This window comes from Anomaloglossus baeobatrachus, chromosome 3 (assembly GCF_048569485.1).
Source record: "Anomaloglossus baeobatrachus isolate aAnoBae1 chromosome 3, aAnoBae1.hap1, whole genome shotgun sequence".
NCBI classification, from domain to species: domain Eukaryota; kingdom Metazoa; phylum Chordata; class Amphibia; order Anura; family Aromobatidae; genus Anomaloglossus; species Anomaloglossus baeobatrachus.
The window spans coordinates 656,087,062-656,110,972 of NC_134355.1; the positions used below are offsets into that span (position 1 = coordinate 656,087,062).

General features: G+C 48.7%; 1 long non-coding RNA gene across 1 annotated transcript; it reads right to left on the bottom strand.

The window, feature by feature from the left end:
- Positions 1-7,827: 7,827 nt before the first annotated feature.
- Positions 7,828-20,446, bottom strand: LOC142295725 (uncharacterized). Its single transcript, XR_012751537.1, has 3 exons — positions 20,321-20,446; positions 10,947-11,031; positions 7,828-8,053 (listed from the first exon to the last, which is right to left on the bottom strand). It is a non-coding gene; the product is annotated as an uncharacterized LOC142295725 (long non-coding RNA).
- Positions 20,447-23,911: the final 3,465 nt, after the last annotated feature.

The following is a 23,911-nucleotide window of genomic DNA, read 5'->3' on the forward strand; positions in this document are numbered from 1 at the left end:
TGAACTCCTCGGTGGGCGGGACCAACCGCCTGGCCCACCCCCTGGTGTGATCATCAGCCCCTGGAGGAAGGCAACAAGGGTTTTCTGTTCTGGCTTTGGTGTGCCTGCTGGGAGTGTGGGGTGTGTGGGTGTTGTGCTCTGTGGCCCCTGGCTTGTCCAGGGCGCCACACTAACCACTGAGCCATCGTGGTGCCCACGGCAGAGCAGAAGAAAAAGACCAGAAAGACATATGGATCCCAGACGCCGAAAATAAAAACATCTGTTCATATCGCAAAAAATGAAGAAAAAATAGAAAAGTCAGAGATCTTGGAAAGGAAGGAGAGAAAAATCTGTATAAATCTGGAGCCGGCCTTGTGGTCACCTCAGACGCTTGTTCACACACAGCCTTTTTTAGGCATTTTAAGCGCTCCTTTTTGCGTGTGCAGTAAAAACACAAAATGAATGCGATTTCTGAAATGTCAATCACATGGGGCTGTTTTTTTTAATTCAGCATATCAATTCTTTTAAAGTTTTTCACCTGTTGATATGAAAATGTCTTATCACCAAAAAAAAACAAAAAAAAAACAAAAATGAGCATAATTTATGGTGAGGATTTCTGACAACCGCCTTTTTATGCAGGAAGGGGGGGGGGGGGAGTATAAAAATGGTCCATGTGAACACAGCATTATAGGATTTACCAGAAAGTTAGCCCCCTCGCTGCACCTCACATATTCTACGTCCCACACCTTCTGAGGCCTCATTCACACTCCATGTTGTGTCTGGGGGTGGGGGGGGGGTTCAGTTTTTTTCATGCATACGGCACATATACATTATAGTCTATGGTGTTAGTCACATGTCTGTGTTATGTCGCAGACCGTGAGTCCGTGCGAGACACACAGAGACAGACAGTATTCGTTTTTTCAGGTATCATTGCTGACAAGGGTCCATTCAAGTCTATGGGGATCCATGAAAAACACGTAGAGCACACGGAGGGCAGCAGTGTATAATCTGTATGCTGTAGTGTTTAACATTGAAAAGTATAGAAGGTTTATAATTTATTTCTATATCCATCTGTGAAAAACACTGACAACTGATGCCAAAAACAGACGCTGATGGAAAAACAGTGATTACACTGGTACCATTTTTTCCACATGTGTTTAAGGCCCCCCTTCACACGTCCGTGCCAAAAAAAACCCAAACATTTTGCACAGTCCGTGGTGTAGGTACATATGTCTGTCCATGTGCCAACTTGAACTTGTATACTTACCTGTCTCCACCGCTGCTGTTGCTTCCCAGTCCACAGTCAGTGCAGTGAATATTCATGAGCATAATGAGCAGGCCCATAAGCAACAGCAGAGCCGGAGACAGGGAAGTTTAAAAATACATTTATTTCTCAGTGATATGTTTCCTCCAGTACGTGTCACACGGATCACATCAGTGTGCGGTCCACGTGAAATCTGTGCTGCCAGCAGAAGACAGATATGTCACAATCTGGAGCACTCAGACACACGGTCCAGGTCAAAACAAGCCCATTGATTTTAATGGTTTTACGTGTGTCCATGTCTCCAGTACATGTGAAAACGGACGTCACACGTACAAGAGACACGGATGTGTGAGTGAGGCCTAAAGGCAATCTGTCACCAGGTTTTTGCTCCCCCATCTGAGAGCAGCATAATGTAAAGACGGAGACCCTGATTCTAGCGATGTCACTTACTGAGCTGTTTGCTGTTATTTTGATAAAATCACTGTTTTCTCTGCTGCAGATCCAGACTGCCTGCAGCTCGCCAAGTAGTCCTGTAATGATAATCTACTGCTGATTAAACAGTGATTTTATCAGCAGTCAGATTAGGTGGTAAAAACCTGGTGACAGATTCCCTTTAATAGGGCCTCAGTGAATGTTTTTCAAACGACGTCCTTTTGTGTGACCCAAATCCCTGAGTCCCAATCCCCTCAGTCATCCATGTTTTTTTACAGATAGACCACACACTTAATATAGTCTATGACCATCTTCACGTTTCTGGGGTATTTTTTCAGACTGATCGTCCACAAAAAAAAAAGGAGAAAAAATGTCATCTTTATCAGATTTTTAGATCAATCTCACCCATCCAAGTGAATGAATTCATGAAAAATAACCAAAAAAAAGACTTGATCCACGGGTCATCAGAGGTCAGTCTGTTTTCTACTATGAATGGGTAGCAGAGGTTTACAAAAAAAAGATATACCGTATTTTTTGGACTATAAGATGCACTTTTTCCCCCCAAATGTTGGGGGAAAGTGGGGGGTGCGGCTTATGGTCTGAATGTAGGGCTGCGGGGAATGAGGGTGCTGCGGTGGAGCGGGTCATAGGCAGCATGCGCAAGCTATAGCAGCGCCTGCCGTGACCACGTGGACCCGCTCATTTAATATGCACGCCCATCCTCCCGCCCATCATCTCTCAGCGCTGAAGCCGGCGCTGACAGGTGGGCAGGATGAAGGGCGGGGGATGCGCGCATAGTAAAGAGCCGGCCCGCATGATCATCCCTGGCAACTACAGCCTGGAGTGATTATGTGTGGCTAAGGTCACTGCACCCGTGTATCATCATCATCAGCGCGGGGGGCAGTGAATAAGTATGGTATACTCGCCGTTCCCCTGCAGCATCGCAATGTCCTCCTGTCTGCCGGCCCACTGATCTGTGTAGAGAGCGGTGCGATGACGTCATCCCTGTGCGCCCTCTCCTCACACATCAGCGGCCGGCAGACAGGAGGACATCACGATGCTGCAGGGGAACGGCCCCACACAGGTCAGCGGCGCTGCTGCTGACACAGAGAGGAAGGCGACAGATGCTGCAGGAAGTGAGGAAAGGGGTGTATAAACGTTTATTTTTTTTTCTGTGCCATAGGATATAGGCCATATACCAGGATGGGGGTATATAGCAGGATGAGGACATATACCAGGATCAGGGCATATACCAGGATGGGGGTATATAGCAGGATGGAAATATATAGCAAGATGGAGGTATATAGCAGGATGAGGGCATATTCCAGGATGGGGGTATATATAGCAGGATGGGGTAATTAGCAGGATAGGGGTATATAGCAGGATAGGGGTATATAGCAGGATGGGGATATAAAGCAGGATGGGGGTATATGAGCAGGATGGGGGTATATGAGCAGGATGGGGGTATATGAGCAGGATGGGGGCTATACCAGGATGAGGGACATATATACAAGGATGGGGATCATATACAAGGCAGGAGGGTCATTACCAGGATGGAGTACCATAGTAGAGAATTTGGGGACATTACCCCTATAATAGTGTCAGCAGCAGATCCTCGCCCCATAATAGTGTGTCATGACCACATTTTAAGCAAAAAATTTAATTTTCCTCCTCTAAAACCAGGGTATGTCTTATAGTCCGAAAAATACGGTATATGATTTGCATGTGTGAAAAATAGACGCCACACTGATGGTAAAAGTGAATAACAATGGATGAGAATTAGATCCTGGACAATGATTAAAAATTGTTGGTTGCTCTCCTACTCAGACAATAAAAATAAAGGTCCGGGCTAGACTCAGGTTATGTGGCAAGGCGGCCATATTGTAGGGTCATACATATATACACAACATGAAGTCACGCAACCAAAAAAGCCTTGTGTTGCTTTGTCGGCTTACTTGCAGAATCAGGGACTGCAAGTTAGGGGGATGTGAGAGGCAAAGTTGGCGAGTGCGACACCCACCTTGGTGGGCATTACCCGGCATTTAGTTCCACGCACTGTACCGGGTTAGTGAGTGCCCCTTGGCCGGTCGTTTTTCACTGACTTAGGCCAGTTGCCACCACGCTCCCATCGACCGACTGACTATTTTTCCCGACACTGCGAGCCCCAATAAGCAGCTAGTCCGCTATAGCGCATGGAAATCACCGGGCTTCACCCACTATGCTAGCCACCATGACTAATTACTCCAGACACTGCAATGCTTCTCTTCTGTGCCGTCCTGTGGTATAGAGCGCTGCTTACAAGGAGCCTGGCCATGGATGCAGGTCACCCGTGGATCAAGAAGCGTGTATCTGACAGTGGCTGTATGATCTCCGCTAGATATATCTGACTTTAAAATGCTGCAAACATTCAGAGAAAAATAAAGTTCAACAGCGGTCGGGGACTGAGCCGCATGAATACTAGTCAGACATACGTGACCTGGTTTCTTCTCCCTGCTCACCTCCAATGAAAAAAGAAGTGGTCCTTCAAAAACTGCCAATAGGAAATGTGCACAGAGTCTTTTAGCGGAGTCTTCTGAGCAGAAATTAAGTGGAAACTTCAAGTTTTTCAGGAGGATTTGGAGAGTTTCTGCTGTGTGGACACTAAGGGGTACTTTGTACACTACGACATCGCAGGTGCGATGTCGGTGGGGTCAAATCGAAAGTGACGCACATCCGGCGTCACTGTCGATATTGGAGTGTGTAAATCGTTTTTGATACAATTAACGAGCGCAAAAGCGTCGAAATCGTATCATCGGTGTAGCGTCGATCATTTCCATAATTTCGGAAGAACCGATGTTACGATGTTGTTCCTCGTTCCTGCGGCAGTACACATCGCTGTGTGTGAAGCCGCAGGAGCGAGGAACATCTCCTTACCTGCGTCCTGCGGCTCACGCCGGCTATGCGGAAGGAAGGAGGTGGTCGGGATGTTACGTCCCGCTCATCTCTGCCAGTCCACTTCTATTGGCTGCCTACCGTGTGATGTCGCTGTGACGCCGCACAACCCACCCCCTTAGGAAGGAGGCGGGTCGCCGGCCAGAGCGAGGGCCGCAGGGCAGGTAAGTGCATGGGAAGCTGCCGTAGCGATAATGTTCGGTACGGCAGCTATCACAAGAGATTGCAGCTGCGACGGGGGAGGGGACTATCGCGCTCGGCATCGCAAGCATCGGCTTGCGATGTCGTAGTGTGCAAAGTGCCCCTTAAGGGTACTTTACACGCTGCAACATCGCTAGTGATTGCTAGCGATGTCGAGCGCGATAGCACCCGCCCCCGTCGTACGCGCGATATTTGGTGATCGCTGCCGTAGCGAACATTATCGCTACGGCAGCGTCACACGCACATAGCTGTGCAGCGACGTCACTGTGACAGCCGAAAAATCCCTCCTTCAAGGGGAAGGCACGTTCGGCGTCACAGCGACGTCACTAAGCGGCCGGCCAATAGAAGCGGAGATGAGCGGGACGTAACATTCCGACCACCTCCTTCCTTCCACATTGCCGGTGGAGGCAGGTAAGGAGATGTTCGTCGTTCCTGCGGTGTCACACGTAGCGATGTGTGATGCCGCAGGAACGACGAACAACATCGCTACGTACGAGACAACGATTTTTGGTGTTTAGACGACCTCTCCAAAACCAACGATTTTTGTCTCTTTTGCGATCGTTTAAGGCCGCTCGTATGTGCCACACGCTGCGATGTCGCTAACGACGCCGGATGTGCATCACAAACACTGTGACCCCGATGATATATCGTTAGCGATATCGCAGCGTGTAAAGTACCCTTTAGTTTTGGAGAGGTATCTGGCTATGTGCACACAGAGCATTTCCAGGAAAAATGCAAAACTCCTCAAAAACTTGAAGGTTCTTCTCAGTTTGACTCCAAAACCTCAGTAAATAAAAGCTGGAAAGAAAATCGCACAAAATAGGGTCTTAATCAACTAAAATCGAAGGAGAAACAACTCAGAAAGGCTCACCTTGTTCGGTTGTGCATATCATAACCACCATAAAACACCTGAAGGCTGCTGTAGAACGCACGTGGAGATACAAACAATGGAAGGAAGAAAAGGGTTAGGGGTGCTTCACACATAGTGAGATCGCTACCGAAATCGCTGCTACGTCACGGTTTTGGTGACGCAACAGTGACCTCATTAGCGATCTCACTATGTGTGACACTGAGCAGCGATCTGGCCCCTGCTGCGAGATCGCTGCTCGTTACACACAGCCCTGGTTCGTTTTCTTCAAAGCCGCTCTCCCGCTGTGACGCACAAATCGCTGTGTGTGACAGCGAGAGAGCGACGAAATGAAGCGAGCAGAGAGCAGGAGCCGGCATCTGGCAGCTGCGGTAAGCTGTAACCAGGGTAAACATCGGGTAACCAAGGTGGTTACCCGATATTTACCTTCGTTACCAGCCTCTGCCGCTCTCACGCTGCCAGTGCAGTCTCCCAGCTCTCTGCACATGTGGCTGCAGTACACATCGGGTTAATTAACCGATGTGTACTGTAGCTAGGAGTGCAGGGAGCCAGCGCTAAGCAGTGTGCGCTGCTCTCTGCACATGTACCGTAGCTGCAGTACACATCGGGTTAATTAACCCGATGTGTACTGTAGCTAGGAGAGCAGGGAGCCAGCGCTAAGCAGTGTGCGCTGCTCTCTGCACATGTAGCTGCAGTACACTTCGGGTTAATTAACCTGATGTGTACTGTAGCTAGGAGAGCAAGGAGCCAGCGCTAAGCAGTGTGCACGGCTCCCTGCTCTCTGCACATGTAGCGACGTTATGATCGCTGCTGCGCCGCTGTGTTTGACAGCTAAGCAGCGATCATAACAGCGACTTACTAGGTCGCTGTTGCGTCACAGAAAATGGTGACGCAACAGCGACGTCGTTATCGCTGTCGCTATGTGTGAACCCAGCCTTAATTAAACCAGTCCAAATGATGTAGATGAAATGATTTATTGGTCAACAAGCTTCAAAGCCCTCAGAGGCTACCTGATGATATGATTGTCCTGATGAAGAAGCCTCTGAGGGCTTTGAAGCTTTTCGTATCTGTGTTCTTCCAACACTTTCCAGGTCTCTTCTCTCTCAGGCGCACGGTGATACACACAGAACCCCCATTCCCAGTCATATGACATTTCAGGCAAATTGTCCAATACCTGTAGTGTCCTTCTCTGGGGGAAGCAACATGTAATTTCTTCCTCTCAACACTACTTTATCTTACCTATCTCTTGTCCTTAACATACAGTAGGTGTAAGGGTACCTTCACACTTTAGCGATGCAGCAGCGATCCGACCAGCGATCTGACCTGGTCAGGATCGCTGCTGCATCGCTACATGGTCGCTGGTGAGCTGTCAAACAGGCAGATCTCACCAGCGACCAGTGACCAGCCCCCAGCCAGCAGCGACGTGCAAGCGACGCTGCGCTTGCACGGAGCCGGCGTCTGGAAGCTGCGGACACTGGTAACTAAGGTAAACATCGGGTATGGTTACCCGATGTTTACCTTAGTTACCAGCTCACACTGCTTAACTTAGCGTGTGCAGGGAGCAGGAGCCGGCACTGTCAGCGTGAGAGCTGCGGAGGCTGGTAACGAAGGTAAATATCGGGTAACCACCTTGGTTACCCGATGTTTACCTTGGTTACAGCTTACCGCAGGCTGTCAGACGCCGGCTCCTGCTCCCTGCACATTCAGGATTGTTGCTCTCTCGTTGTCACACAGCGATGTGTGCTTATCAGCGGGAGAGCAACAATAAAAAAACGAACCAGGGCTGTGTGTAACGAGCAGCGATCTCACAGCAGGGGCCAGATCGCTGCTCAGTGTCACACACAGCGAGATCGCTAATGAGGTCACAAAAAACGTGACTCAGCAGCGATCTCGCTGTGTGTGAAGCACCCCTAAGGATCTGTTTACACAGACCCACCAGGGCACTAAACGACCAATCGCTCAGAAAACCTTTACCGATTAATACGGGCAGACCGCCGGAAACAATGCGCACCAAGCAAACTGTCATAGATCACTCGGTGCACATAGGCGGCTTACACAGGACGATGCTCTGACGAAAATAATGCTCTTCTGCGCTCCCTAAAGATCATTCACCCAATAAACGAGCTTATGACGCTGCTGTTCTGTTACCTCCTTTAATATTCCACATTTTTAGAAGGAGAAAAAAAAATAAAATCACACTATAAAAAAAAGTAATATTTATGTCATTGTAAGATAATTTGATTTTTTTTATATAAAAATATTTTAATATTTTTCAGCAAATCAGAAGTAGTAAATTTCTCTTTTTTTAATGTCTCTCTGGTGTCACACGGTGCAGTACGGCTGCTTCAGTTTCTGATTTTCTCTCCAGAGCTTCATATCTGCGGGAAACAACATAAAAGCATTAGTAAGTCATGATGTAGCGTAAAATGAATAGTTATGTAGTAAAGGTATTCTAGTAAATTTAGCGGGGAGAAAAAAAAATAAACAAAAAAAAAAAAAAAAACACAAATTAGCCGAGATTCCCTTGCAAAATCCATGTGTCATGTCTGCACAGTGCAGGGTGTATAGAGCAGGCTCAGGATCTGAGCCTGTTCTATAATGGGCTGTGATATATAATCGTTTTCCTCTAAAAACAGCAGCGACAGGAGCCACCTCAAATCACTGCTATTTAACCATTTAAAGAGACTCTGTCAGCAGGTTTTTGCTACCTCATCTGAGAGCAGTATGATGTAAGCAAAGAGACCCTGAATTCAACGATGTATCACTTAGATTACTGGGTGTAGCAGTTCTAACATTTTTTTAGATTTAGCAACACAGCAGAGCCGAGAGAGCTTCCCCGCCCGCACCAGGCTCTCTAAAGTGACTGTGCATTGACAGGGAGGTGTCAATCAGAGGAGGAGTGCCATGCACATGACTTTGTAGCCCATGCATTGAGACATCCTGCTGCTTAAACAAAGCTAGCAAATAAACAACAGATCGGACTGTGACAAGACAGGCTTGCCTGAATCCTCTGTGTTAACCCTTGCAGCATGCTGGCTTCAGCTTACATAGCAAAAACCTGCTGAAAAATTCCCTTTAAAATACCGATGTAAATGACAGACAGCAGCATTCTAATGGCATCTTTGTCAGAGCGGGTCCACCGACTCCTATCCCCCCATCCCATAGATAGTGGGTAGCCAACAGATTATCATGATAGCCGTGGTTCTCCTGAAGGACCAAATGGCTGCAATCGTAGTTCTCCATTGAAGCTCAGCCTTGAGCCAAGCTTCATAGCATATCAAATTTTTTACAATATACTGCAATACTGTAGCAATGCAGTAAATTGAACAAGGAATCAAACATAGGCTCAAGTCCTCTATGGACACTAAAAAAAATAAAAGCTTTAAAAAAAAAAAAAAAAAAAAAAAAAAAAAAAACGTAAATTACTTCCCTATTCCCAATAAAAAAAAAAAAAGTGAAAAACATTTTTTATATTTTTGAGTCAGTAAAAAGTCCAATCTAAAACTATAAAATTAGTTAATCTATATATTAACTAAAAAATGTCAGATTTTGTTTTTAGTCCCTGCACTCCCACCTCCCAAAAAAACGCCCCAAAAACCCCCCAAAACAAACAATTAAAACATCGTGAGACAAATTATCTACAAAAATGCCAATTCAAACACCCCCCCCCCACTATTCCCATGCACACTTTTTCAGCAGGAGGAGATGTAGTTTTTATTGGTACCATTTTTCAAGTCCACATGACGTTCTGACTATTCTGCTGTGGTGGTTGGGGGGGGGGACAAAATAACTGGCATTCCTGAACTTTTTAGTTGCATTTTAGTTTAAAAATGTATGACAATTTTATTTACCGTATTTTTCGGACTATAAGACGCACCGGACCATAAGACGCACCCTGGTTTTAGAGGAGGAAAATAGGAAAATAAAATTTTAAGCCAAAAATGTGGTCATGACACACTGTTATGGGGCGAGGATCTGCTGCTGACACTGTTATGAAGTAATGTCCTGCTCATATACTCCCCCAGCCTGCTCATATACTCCCCAGCCTGCTCAAAATATACCCCTATCCTGCTCATATACTCCCCATGCTGCTTATATACCCTCATCCTGCTCACATACCATCATCCTGCTCATATACTCCCCATGCTGCTCAAAATATACCCCTATCCTGCTCATATACTCCCCATGCTGCTTATATACCCTCATCCTGCTCACATACCATCATCCTGCTCATATACTCCCCATGCTGCTCATAATATACCCCTATCCTGCTCATATACTCCCCATGCTGCTTATATACCCTCATCCTGCTCATATACTCCCCATGCTGCTCATATACTCCCCATCCTGCTCATATACCCTCATCCTGCTCATATACTCCCTATGCTGCTCATATACCCCCCATCCTGCTAATATATTCCCCATGCTGCTCATAATATACCCCTATCCTGCTCATATACCCCCATCATCCTGGTGTATGGCCGCATCTTGTGGCACATAAAAAAAATAAACGTTCATACTCACCTCACCTCACTCCCTGCAGCACCGCTCCTCTCACCGTCTATGTCAGCGGCAGCGCCGCTGAGTGGAGCCGTCCCCACTCCCCTGCAGCATCGCAATGTCCTCCGGTCTGTGCCGGCGGCTGCGTGTGGACACGTGCGCACAGCGATGACGTCATCGCTGTGCACGCCGCTAGTCTCCACGCAAGTCAGCTGTCCGGCACAGACAGGAGGAGATCGTGATGCTGCAGGGGAACGGTGAGTAATCTGTACTGATTCACTGCCCCCCGCACTGATGATGATGATGATGATGTGCGGGGGGGCAGTGAATACAGCTGCACATGATCACTCCAGGCTGCAGTTGCCAGGGGTGATCATGCGGGCTGGCTGTTTATCCCTCACCCATCACCCCGCCCACCTGTCAGTGCCAGCTTCACCGCTGAGAGATGATGGGCGGGAGGATGGGCGTGCATATTAAATGAGTGGGTCCACGTGGTCACGGCAGGCTGCTACAGCCTGCTCATGCCCCCGATGACCCGCTCCACCCTCATTGCCCGCAGCCCTATATTCAGACCATAAGACGCACCCCCCACTTTCCCCCAACATCTGGGGGGGAAAAAGTGCGTCTTATAGTCCGAAAAATACGGTATATATATTTTTTGAAAATATTTTTTTCGTACATGTTCAGTTATCTCCCACTGATAAGAGCAAGATTTCTATGTGTAGTTTTGTGCATTTGGAGATTTATGAATCCTCCAGCAGATTGACTTACCTTATGACGAGACTCAAAATGAACTCACTCCTCCAATTCGCCTGATCTGCTCGTAAGTCAGCCAAAATACCAGCGACCAGGGGGCCTGCAAGACGCACCAAGCAACACCACATCCTTACTACAAGAGCTCAGCTGACCTCATATTCTTACTGTACAACATATTAATGCATTTTTATTAGAGTCCTCCATTAATTCAAGTTACTGAAGCAATGGTATACCAATTATTTATACTGCTCAAAAAAATAAAGGGAACACTAAAATACCATTTTGTTGTTTGTGATCCCTTTATTCCTTTCTCGCCTTTTCATTGGGGGACAGACAGTGGGTAGTATGGTGTCTCCAGGGGAGGCGTGACACTAGATTGAAAAAGTGTTAGCTCCTCCTCCCACAGCATATACCCCAGCTAGGCAGGAAACTAGCTCAGTTTTTTCCTAGTGTCAGCAGGGAGGCTGACATGTCTGGCCTTGCCCTACCAGGTGCCTTAGGCCAGCTTATTTTGTTTTTATTTTGTTTTTTCTTATTCATTCTATTTTTGATATGGGGCAATACTAGGGTGCCTGCCACCCTCGTTCCCCCCGCTTACGGGCAGAGGAAACCTGGCGTGCACAAGCCGTCAGTCTTCCCTCGCGCCCAAGTGGTCGGGTCGGGTACCCCTCCAGGCTCCCTGGAAGCACCTCACACCAAGGTAGCTCCAGAGGGCTAAGCAGAGCCGAGGACCTGATCAGCCTTGAGCCGAAGATGCGTCCCTGAGATCCCCGCATCCATCACCGACGCGTCTTCAGACGGAGCCAGGAGCAGGTAGGGAGACGACGACGAGTCCTCTGTCCCCTGCATCCAAACCCGCGCCTGAAAAGGTGCCGGTGGGGCGATGCAGGCAGTGATCCCGGGGAGCCTCATTAATTTAGCCCCCGGCGTCGGCCTGCATTCTAGAAACGCCCCCTCTCACTGCTCTGGAAGCCGCTCCCTCAGTCGCAGCGGCTCTCCTCCTGATTGGCCGTCACGTTTAGTCCCAGCCATGGGACCAGTCTCCGGGGGCCGTCTCTCTCCTCCATGCTGCCAGGAACACTGGACGCCATTTTCCACGTGGGGAGCAGACTCTGGTGAGATCGCCTCCTTGGCTCTGCACTTCTGCAGCACTATATACCGCTCTGCTCAGTGCTATATCGCTGTCTCTCTAGCGGTGTGTGCCTGCTGGCCAGCGGTGTATATCAGCTGTTAGCGGTATATACTGGCTCTGCCTGCAGGTATATGCCGACTGTTTGACAGTATATGCCATTTTGCTATCGGTATATACCGGCTGTGCATAGCAGTCACTTTATAATACTGCTAGTGGCTCCTCACTCATAGTAACAGCGGCTAACCCTATCCCTAGAGGGCTGTAGGACTCTGTTGCTGACAGGCGTAACCGCAAGGGTGATAAACCTTCCCAGGTGTCCTCTACGGACTTGTACTATGCCTGTATCACCTGTGGACGCTCGTTTTCTAATGGCCGAAGCTATCCACTATGCCGGGGCTGCGATGCCCCTACTACCGTGTCACAACAGACCCCGTTGCCGGACCAGGATGCAGTGCAGTCTTTAGATTCTACTCCGGCCACCGGCCAGGCAGCACCCCCGTCTGACGACGCAATGCCTGCATGGGCTCTTCGAATGTCTAAAAGGATAGAGGACCTTGCCGCTCAGATACCCCAGCCTTCCACAGGCTCCCACAGCCTTCCCCCGGCTCAGCTCCCTCAGAGGAGCCCGCCTGCTTCGTCTGGTCCTTCTTCCCCAGAACGTAAAAAGGCTGTTTCCAAAAGGCGCCATGACGACTTCTACGCCTCATCCAACTCGGACGATGGTCAGTCTGACCGAGGTTCCGTGAATTTTAGTAGTCAGGATTCTCAAGACTCTGATTCAGATGTCCCTTCTGAGTCTAGGCATATTAGAAGACACACTAATTTTGACTGTCGATTTCTGATCAGCCTCCGGACCCGACTTCTCAGTCGGCAATCAAGCGTGCCTAGAAGCCTCATAAGTCCTTTGCCCAGGATCCGGTTTTTCATCAAATTATATCTAAACGGTGGGATCACCCTGATAGAAGGTTTAATAAAAAAACCTTCACTTCATTCGCTTATCCCTTTCCATCTGAAATGGTTAAGACCTGGTCAATACCCCCCGTTGTGGATCCGCCAGTATCCAGACTGGCTAAACACACGGTCATGTCTGTTTCAGACAACACATCTCCCAAGGACTCGTCCGACCGCGCAGTTGATGCTGCGGTCAAATCTATTTTCCAGGCTTCGGGCTCCTCTCTTCGCCCCGTTTGCCTTGACATGGGTCGCGAGAGCTATGGGTGTGTGGAGTAAGAACCTGCGCAGGATGCTTCGCTCTTGTAATATTCCTCCGGAGGCTTTGTTCTCTCTAGCCTCTAATTATTTTCTTCATGGCTCCCTAGATGCAGCTAGTTTGTCAGCCCTAACGGCAGCCAATGCTGTCTTTGCCCGCAGAGTCCTTTGGCTAAAGATATGGAATGCGGACAGTGCCTCCAAGAAATCCCTGTCCACACTCCCCTTCCATGGCCTTCGTCTGTTTGGAGAATCCTTGGACAAACTCATATCTGAGACGACGGGTGGTAAAAGTACCATTCTACCACAAAAGCGGCCTGTATCTAGGAATTTTAAAAGATCTTCTTGGCACTGGCAGTCCTTTTGGCCTGCCCCCCAAAAACCATCGGCCCAAGGATCGGCCCAACGCTCAGATCGAGGATCCGGTCCCTCAAGGAGCTCTTCCTGGCGTTCCCACTCCAAGCAACCTAAACCCAACAGGACCTCGCCCTGTACAGGCCCCCTCAGCATGACGCCAGGTATCCCTCAGATCCGACTCCTGTTGGAGGGCGGCTTCTGCTTTTTCGGGATATCTGGCTAGACCACACACACGATGCTTGGGTTCGAGAAATCGTCACCTCAGGTTACAAGATCGATTTCCATTCCCTGCCGGCCAACAGGTTTCTGCGTTCTCGTCTTCCAAAGTCCAAAACGCAAAGCCAGGCCTTATTTCAGGCCATAGCCCCTTTACAGAAGGCAAACGTTATTCCAGTGCCCCTGGAACAGCGCGGCAAAGGTTTCTATTCAAACCTTTTTGTCGTTCCCAAAAAAGATGGCTCTGTTCGCCCTATCTTGGACCTCAAAAGGCTGAACAGATTCGTTCGGATTCGACCTTCCGAATGGAATCATTGATAGCAGTGCTAGCTGACATGGAAGGGGTAGAATTCCTAGCTTCCATAGACGTTCAAGATGCTTATTTACACATTCCCATATGCGTATCTCATCAACGGTTCCTTTGTTTTGCCGTAGGACACCGTCATTTCCAATTCAGGGCCCTCCCCTTTGGGCTGGCCACCGTGCCTCGGGTCTTCACAAAGGTCATGGCGGCCGTCATGTCCATTTTACACCCCAGAGGCGTCCTGGTCGTTCCCTATTTGGACGACCTACTTGTCAAAGGGAGCTCTCTTCAAGTTTGCTCAGAAAGCGTGCAGATTTGCCTAGACACACTGTCAAGGCTAGGGTGGCTTATCAACTTCAACAAGTCATCCCTCATTCCTCATCAGCGCATCACCTTTTCAGGTATTCTGATAGACACGGCTCAGTCCCGGGTTTTTCTTCCAGAAGACAAGGAGGTCTTCCCTGATCCGGGCCGCTCAATCCCTCCGCTCCCGCCATTACACATCCCTTCGGAATGGAATGAGAGTGTTAGGCAAGATGGTGGCAGTCATGGAAGCCGTGTCCTTTGCCCAATTCCATCTGCGCCCTCTACAACTGGATCTTCTATCCTCCTGGGACAAGAATCCAGCTTCTCTAGACCGGTCAGTCCGCCTTTCTCGGACTGCGCGCAGCTCCCTCGTCTGGTGGACTCAAGTCTCATCCCTATCTCAGGGGAAGTCCTTCCGCCCGGTCCACTGGCAAGTAGTCACGACGGATGCCAGCCTGATAGGCTGGGGGGCGGTTTTTCTCCACCACACTGTTCACGGACGCTGGTCTCCTTCCGAGCGCTCCCTGCACATCTCTAGAGATCAGAGCCATATTTTTGGTCCTTCAGAACTTTCAGCCCTTACTATTGGGCCTCCCTGTTCGGATCCAGTCAGACAATGCCACGGCTGTGGCTTACATCAACCGTCAGGGAGGAACTCTCAGCAAGGCAGCGATGAAATAAGTATCCAGGATTCTTCTTTGGGCAGAGATGCACATTCCCATTATTTCAGCTGTCCAATTCCGGGGGTAGACAACTGGGCTGCAGACTTTCTCAGAAGGCAAGGGCTAGCGGCAGGGGAATGGTCCCTCCACGACGAAGTGTTCCATCAGATCACTCTTCGTTGGGGACTCCCAGATGTGGACCTCATGGCTTCTCGGATGAACGCCAAAATACATCCCTTCATATCCCGGTCGAGAGAACCGCTAGCGCTCGGCTCCGATGCTCTAGTCTTTCCGTGGTCGCAGTTTCGCCTACCCAACATCTTCCCTCCGTTTCCTCTCATTCCGAGAGTAATCAAGAAAATCAAAGCGGAGGGAATCCCGGTGATCCTCGTGGCCCTGGATTTGCCCAGGAGAGCCTGGTACCCAGAGCTTCTCCAACTTCTCGGCGACACTCCCTGGCGTCTCCCCGACCGCCCGGATCTTCTGTCGCAAGGTCCAATATTCCACCAGAATACAGCACAGCTGCATTTGACGGAGTGGCTCTTGAATCCTTGATTCTAGCCAAGTCAGGTCTTTCGTCTAAGGTAGTTCATACCATGCTTAATGCTCGGAAGCCCTCCTCGCCAGTATCTATCACAGGACCTGGAAGACCTATCTTTCCTGGTGTGACCGTCATAATCGGTCGCCTCTTGCCTTTTCAATCCCTAATGTTTTTGCCTTTCTGCAAGACGGTCTGGACTCGGGACTGGCTCTCAGTACCCTTAAGGGACAAGTTTCTGCCTTGTCAATATTCTTCCAGAAGCAGCTAGCTTCTCGTCCTCAGGTCCGTACCTTTCTTCAAGGGGTAGCGCATTTGGTCCCCCCTTATCGCCACCCCTTAGATCCCTGGGATCTGCATATGGTTCTCGGAGCTCTTCAGCTTCCTCCTTTCGAACCTGTGAGAGCAATCTCTCTTCAACGACTGTCTTGGAAGGTTGCCTTTTTAGTTGCCATTACCTCGATCAGGCGAGTGTCCGAACTTGCGGCCCTTTCCTGTCGTTCACCTTACCTGATATTCCATTATAAGGTGGTCCTTCGGCCTTCCCCCGCCTTTCTTCCGAAGGTCGTATCTTCTTTCCACTTAAACGAGGACATTGTGTTGCCGTCATTCTGCCCGGCCCCGGTCCACTCCTTTGAAAAAGCCCTTCACACTCTAGATCTCGTCAGGGCTCTGCGGATCTACATCTCCAGAACAGCGCGTTGCACAAGTCCGATGCCCTCTTTGTCCTCTCAGAAGGACACAAAAAGGGCAACCAGGCTTCTAAATCCACGATTTCTCGATGGATCAGGACTGCCATCTGTGAGGCTTACAAAGCACGAGGTTTTGTTCCTCCTCAATCTGTGCGAGCCCACTCTACGCGAGCAGTGGGTGCTTCCTGGGCTATCCGCCATCAGGCTTCGGCGGCCCAACTTTACAAGGCCACTTCCTGGTCCAGTGTGCACACGTTTACAAAATTCTACAGAGTGCATATGCATGCTTCCGAGGATTTTGAACAAAGAGGGAAGAAGAGATATGGCACCAAAATTATATGCAAAAATATTAAATTTTATTCACATAAAATAGATGAAGATACAACTTTTTTTCATAAGAATAAATAGTACAGTATCAAATTAGAACACAAATTAGAAAGAATGAGGCAACCCAGGGATGAGGATGCAAGTGTGGGTAGAACACAAAAAGGGGGGGGGGGGGAGAGGTGTGAAGTCCTAATCATTGCCAGTAACGAAACCCTGGGGGGGTGGTATATAACTAGAGTGTATTGGTCCCAAAATTGGACCCCAGCCCCCCAAGGTGGTAAATGAACCAAATGACCCTCCACAGGGGATGTATGGTCAAGGATTGAAGTGCATAACCAAAAAACAGGTAGGCAAAGATGGTTAGAAAAAGTATAAAGAAACAATCTCCACCAGAGTAGTCGTGGGGCAATGCAGAGGAGGCTGAAATATTGTGTGTAAAAAATTCTCTAGTCGTGGAGCCGAGAGGTGCCAGTTAGCACATAAACGGCTAATAAAAATTACACAATACTCACACACAGTCAGGTCCTTTGTGCCCGGGCTAGTCGTGGGGCTGGAGAGGAAGGAAAATGCACACACACAATCAGAGCATAAATGCCCTGACTAGTCGTGGAGCTGGAGAGGAAGAGAAAGAATGTGAAAGGTCCCGTAAAGGGCATAGAGAAAGCAGGTAAAAACAGTTAGAGGGGTGTGCAGCCCAGCTCAAGAAGTGGACTAGTCATGTGGCAGAGAGAGGAAACAAGTGGATGCAAAGCAGGGAAAGTACACGTGGGGCCGGGCCGTACAGTACAGCATAATAACGGCCAAAAACAGGGAGAGAGAGGAATAGCGAGTATCTAGACCCACAATGGTTATGTGAGTCAGAGGGGAGTAGGAAAGAGGAAAAGTAAGAAAAATGAAGACTACCTGTGCAAGTGGAGGGGGGTCACGGCAGGAGGACGAACCCAACAGCTGTTTCGCCTAAGCGCTTTTTCGAGGGAAGTGCTTCCGAGGATGCTGCTCTTGGAAGACAAGTCCTTCAGGCAGCAGTGGCCCATTAATAAGTGGCCACTGCTCGTTTTGTTTTACAGTGTTTTGATATGTGTTCACTGCAGTTGCAGTCGTTAGTCAGCTCTTAGTCTGATGTTATACACTGTTAATAGTTCAATTCCCACCCAGGGACTGCTTTGGGACGTCCCACTGTCTGTGTCCCCCAATGAAAAGGCGAGAAAGGAAAGGACATTTTTGTGTACTCACCGTAAAATGTCTTCCTTGGAGCCTTTCATTGCATTGGTGGACACAGCTCGCGCCCTAGTGGTTTTGGTTGTCCTTCTCCTACTGCTTTTACACCAAACTGAGCTAGTTTCCTGCCTAGCTAGGGTATGTTTTTTTTTTGAGCAGTATTTATATTTATATATATATATATATATATATATATATATATATACACATATATACACACACACACACACACACACACAAACACATATATACATATATACATACATACATATACATATACACACATATACATGCATACATGCATATATACATACCTACACACGTATATATACCAGGTGGCCATAAAATAACCTGGAGCAGTGTGCAGACTGACCACTGGACAGACTTGGCTGAAAATTGGTATGTATGCTATTCAAGGCATGGGGAAACGGAAGTCATCTTTATCGAATCTGCCAAAATCTGGCCGGCGGATCCCTGCCGGATTGAATCAAAAAAATCCGGATCCGTTCCGGATTCCAGTTCCCATATAAGTCTATGGGAACCAGAATCCAGAGATTAAAAATGGTGGTGGAAGGAATAGGGGGACAGGAACGCGCACGGAGTACTCACCCGAGTCTGTGTCATGACAGCAAACTCCTTCTGGGTCTTGCTTTTTCCTTTCGGAGCTGACAATTCAATATTCATTGTTTTGCCCGCCCACCGGCGCGTGTAATTGATTGCAGTTAGACGCACCCCCACCCTGTCAGCGTGTTCGCTGACTGCAACCAATCACAGGCAGCAGGATGGACGGTGGGCGGGGAAAGCAGTGCAAGTGTCTGCGAGTCAGTATGGTGAACGTGCATGTGTGCACCTGCAGGTACGAAGTAATCCACATGAGATCCCACAGCAATTTAGCTATACTACATCTGAATCTCACAGCGAGCGCCATAGAACCTGACTGACCACTATGGAGTGCAGACAGTCAATGACTGAGCTGCGGTGGCATCACTTAGCTTATTTGTGGTCACAGCTGGAGATTCCCATGGTCCTCCACCTGTAACAGCAGGTAATCTGACCTCAGTAAAGTCAATGACCTCACCTCAGGTTTTTCACTTCACAGATTAGTGATGGCAGCATCTGACACCCACATCACTAATCTAAGGCTTAGCAGCAGCTGTGTGCTGTTATTAACCTCTCATTACCCTGATTGCCAATGCACCAGGGCAATCGGGAAGATCTGGGTAAAGCGCCGGGCTTGTCGCATCTAATGGATGATACAGTTCCAGGCAGCTGGAAGCTGAAATTTTTAGACTGGATCTCCCCAGTCTCAGAATAGCAGCCCCCAGCTGTGGGACTTTATCTTGGCTGGGTACCAAAATTGAGGGAAACCGAACGTAGGTTTTTTTTAAAAATTATTTAAATAAGAAAAAATGCATGCGGTTCCTCTTCTTTTGATATACAGCCATAATAAGCGCAGGTCTGGGGCTGTAGCTATGGGCTTTATCTGTGCTGGGTATCAGAATATCGGGGAGACCCTGCATCAATTGCTTTATTTTTTGTATACCACAATACTGAGGGTAGATGCTAGAGTGAATGGGCTCCTTCCAGAAAGACGTCATTTCAATACGCCCCTAATCACATGATAGGGGGCATGTTCAAAATGCCTTCCGATGTTTCCAGCCAGAATAAAACATTCTTTTTCTAAGTCCATGTGGGCATGGAGTTGTTTACAATAGAAGCGAGGGTGTGAGGGTAAGACCCCCAGATAAAGGGAGGGGGGCTAAGCCCCCCATTGCATTATTATGGTGGACGAGAGCAATCATCACCACGCCGCACTAACCAAGCCAGTCATGCCCACTAACTTGGAATAAGCCTGTACATTCTAGGCTCCTGGTAGATGCTAGAGTGTATGGGCTCCTTCAGTTACACTGCTTTCCCCCCCACCGGCAGTCCTGGTGCCTGTGATTGGATGCAGTCAGCTGGCATGCTAACCCTCAGGGTGGGGGCGCGTCTGACTGTAATTAGCGGCCCAGGCAGTGAATGCGAGGCCTGGGAGTAGCGTACAGCCATGCCTTGGTAAGTCCACCCCTTGCGCTTCCATTCTTCTATCCTTTCTACCACCATTTTTAATCTCCGGATTCTGATCCCCATAGACTTAAATGGGGGCCGGATTCTGGACCGGATCTGGATTTTTTTTAAAAAGAGAAAAGGGACCCGCCGGTCCCGGTTTTCTGCGAGTCCGCCCAGCCCTAGTCCTGAGACATTGAGAAGTTGGACATGTGCATCCAATAGATTAGAGGAGGTCACATTTTAGAGAAGGTCACATTTTAGAGGAGGTCACATTTAAGTTCTCCTAAAAAGGTTAAAGGGAATTATAGGATCATCACGAAATTTCACTCATTTCTTTTAAAAGATTATTATCCCAAAATATTGACTGTGAAGATATTACCATTCTCATCCATGTAGGAATAAAACCCTTATAGAGGGACAGGAGGCCTTCACCACGCACGGCTTGCACAAAGCAATCTGTAGAAGACTTGTACAATATCCCCCTGTAAAATAGAGAGAGACCACCAATCATGTACCTGTCCCAGCAGGTATATTCAGACATGAGGTCAACTATGGATCTTTGAAGCTCTGTACCAGATAAATGAAACCCTGACCCATAAAATGATATAGTATATTATGAGGTGGAGTAAAAATAAAAAGTGATGTATACTTTAGATCAGACCTGGGCAAGGGGCAGCCCGTGGGCCACATCCGGCCCGCCTACTCTCTGTGACCGGCCCGCCCATCTTCAGCCGGGTGCAGTGGAGCCGGGCTGCTGCGTGCCGGTCAGGGAGAGATCCTGTAGCGCCGCACAGTCAGTGCAGGCAGCGGAAAGCAGGAATCTCTCCTCTGTTCCCTGCCGTCACTTTCTCTGTGACACACGCGTGCGCGCTCTGATGTCGTCAGTACGGCGCGCGTGTGTCATTTCAAAAGTTCCCGCCCGGCAGGAAAAGAAGTGGCACAGCATTGGACTTCCGGGAGAGAAGCATCGACGGGGGCCTCTCGCAGAACAGCATCAGCGCAGCCAGGGCCCGTACAACAGCAGGAGCAGCTCAGCGGGGGGCCTGTACGGAGGTGCCTGAGGACGGGGACGATAAGTAGGGAGAGGTAAGTAGTGACTAATAAGCTGAGGAGGGGACAATGGGGGAGGGGGGACTGGTGACTAATACTGGGGGTGTAGTGGTGTGGTTTTACAGATGTATATGGTGTTGTGTATATAGTGGTGTAGTATATGGGGTGTAGTGATGTAGTATATTACAGGTGTATATAGGGGTGTAGTGATGTAGTATATTACAGGTGTATATAGGGGTGTAGTGATGTAGTATATTACAGGTGTATATAGGAGTGTAGTGATGTAATATATTACAGGTGTAGTACATGGGGGTGTAGTATATTACAGGTGTAGTATATGGGGGGTGTAGTATATTACAGGTGTAGTATATGGGGGTGTAGTATATTACAGGTGTAGTATATGGGGGGTGTAGTATATTACAGGTGTAGTATATGGGGGTGTAGTATATTACAGGTGTAGTATATGGGGGTGTAGTATATTACAGGTGTATATGGGGGGGGTGTAGTATATTACAGGTGTAGTATATTACAGGTGTAGTATATTACAGGTGTAGTATATGGGGGTGTAATGATGTAGTATATTACAGGTGTATATAGGGGTGTAGTGATGTAGTATATTACAGGTGTTGTATATGGGGGTGTAGTATATTACAGGTGTAGTATATGGGGGGTGTAGTATATTACAGGTGTATATTACAGGTGTAGTATATGGGGGGTGTAGTATATTACAGGTGTAGTATATGGGGGGGTGTAGTATATTACAGGTGAAGTATATGGGGAGTGTAGTATATTACAGGTGTAGTATATGGGGGGTGTACTATATTACAGGTGTAGTATATGGGGGGTGTACTATATTACAGGTGTAGTATATGGGGGGTGTAGTAAATTACAGGTGTAGTTTATGGGGGTGTAGTATATTACAGGTGTAGTATATGGGGGTGTAGTAAATTACAGGTGTAGTTTATGGGGGTGTAGTATATGGGGGTGTAGTAAATTACAGGTGTAGTTTATGGGGGTGTAGTATATTACAGGTGTAGTATATGGGGGTGTAGTATATTACAGGTGTAGTATATGGGGGTGTAGTATATTACAGGTGTAGTATATGGGGGGTGTAGTAAATTACAGGTGTAGTTTATGGGGGTGTAGTATATTACAGGTGTAGTATATGGGGGGTGTAGTAAATTACAGGTGTAGTATATGGGGGTGTAGTATATTACAGGTGTAGTATATGGGGGTGTAGTATATTACAGGTGTAGTATATTACAGGTTTAGTATATGGGGTGTAGTATATTACAGGTGTAGTATATTACAGGTGTAGTATATTACAGGTGTAGTATATTACAGGTGTAGTATATTACAGGTGTAGTATATGGGGGGTGTAGTATATTACAGGTGTAGTATATGGGGGGGGGTGTAGTATATTACAGGTGTAGTATATGGGGGGTGTAGTATATTACAAGTGTAGTATATGGGGGGGTGTAGTATATTACAGGTGTACTATATGGGGGTGTAGTGGTGTAGTATATTACAGGTGTAGTATATGGGGGGGGGTGTAGTAAATTACAGGTGTAGTTTATGGGGGTGTAGTATATTACAGGTGTAGTATATGGGGGTGTAGTATATTACAGGTGTAGTATATGGGGGTGTAGTATATTACAGGTGTAGTATATGGGGGGTGTACTATATTACAGGTGTAGTATATGGGGGGTGTACTATATTACAGGTGTAGTATATGGGGGGTGTACTATATTACAGGTGTAGTATATGGGGGTGTAGTATATTACAGGTGTAGTATATGGGGGGGTGTAGTATATTACAGGTGTACTATATGGGGGTGTAGTGGTGTAGTATATTACAGGTGTAGTATATGGGGGGTTTAGTATATTACAGGTGTAGTATGGAGGGGGTGTAGTGATGTAGTATATTGGGTAGAACTGAGTTACCGTATTTTTCGCTTTATAAGACGCACCGGAATATAAGACGCACCCCAAACTTAGACATAAAAAAAGGTAAAAAAAAGAAAAATGGGGTCCGTCTTATACTCCGGTGTTCTCTTACCGGAGGGGGGCAGCAGTGGTGGTGAAGCGGGGTCACAGGAGGCACAGGTTGTGCTGGCAGGCGCGGCAAGTCAGTGGCAGCGTGGTCTGTGGTTGCAGGTGCCGTGGCGTCCATGGTTGCAGGCGCGGTGGCGGCAGCAGCCGTGGCGGGTGAGCCGTGCAGCAGGCCGGTGCAGTGAGTGTCCGCGGTCCCGGTTCAGTGGTGGCAGCGGCGGCGGCGACTGCTCAGTGGTGGCAGGGACTGCTCAGTGGTGGAGTGTGTCCGCGGTCCCGGTTCAGTGGTGGCAGCGGCGGCGACGGCTCAGTGGTGGGAGTGGCGGCGACGGCTCAGTGGTGGGAGCGGCGGCAACTGCTCAGTGGTGGCAGCGGCAGGGACTGCTCAGTGGTGGAGTGTGTCCGCGGTCCCGGTTCAGTGGTGGCAGCGGCGGCGGCGACTGCTCAGTGGTGGTAGGGACTGCTCAGTGGTGGAGTGTGTCCGCGGTCCCGGTTCAGTGGTGGCAGCGGCGGCGACGGCTCAGTGGTGGGAGCGGCGGCAACTGCTCAGTGGTGGCAGCGGCAGGGACTGCTCAGTGGTGGAGTGTGTCCGCGGTCCCGGTTCAGTGGTGGCAGCGGCGGCGACGGCTCAGTGGTGGGAGCGGCGGCGACGGCTCAGTGGTGGGAGCGGCGGCGACGGCTCAGTGGTGGAGTGTGTCCGCGGTCCCGATTCAAGTAATGGCGCCCGGAGCGACGCATGCGCAGATGGAGCTCTCATCCAAGGGCTCCATCTGCGCACGCGCTGACTCCCGGAGCAGCGCGTGCGCAGATGGAGCTCTCATTCAAGAGCTCCACCGGCGCCATCATTTGAAAGTGGGACCGCGGACAAC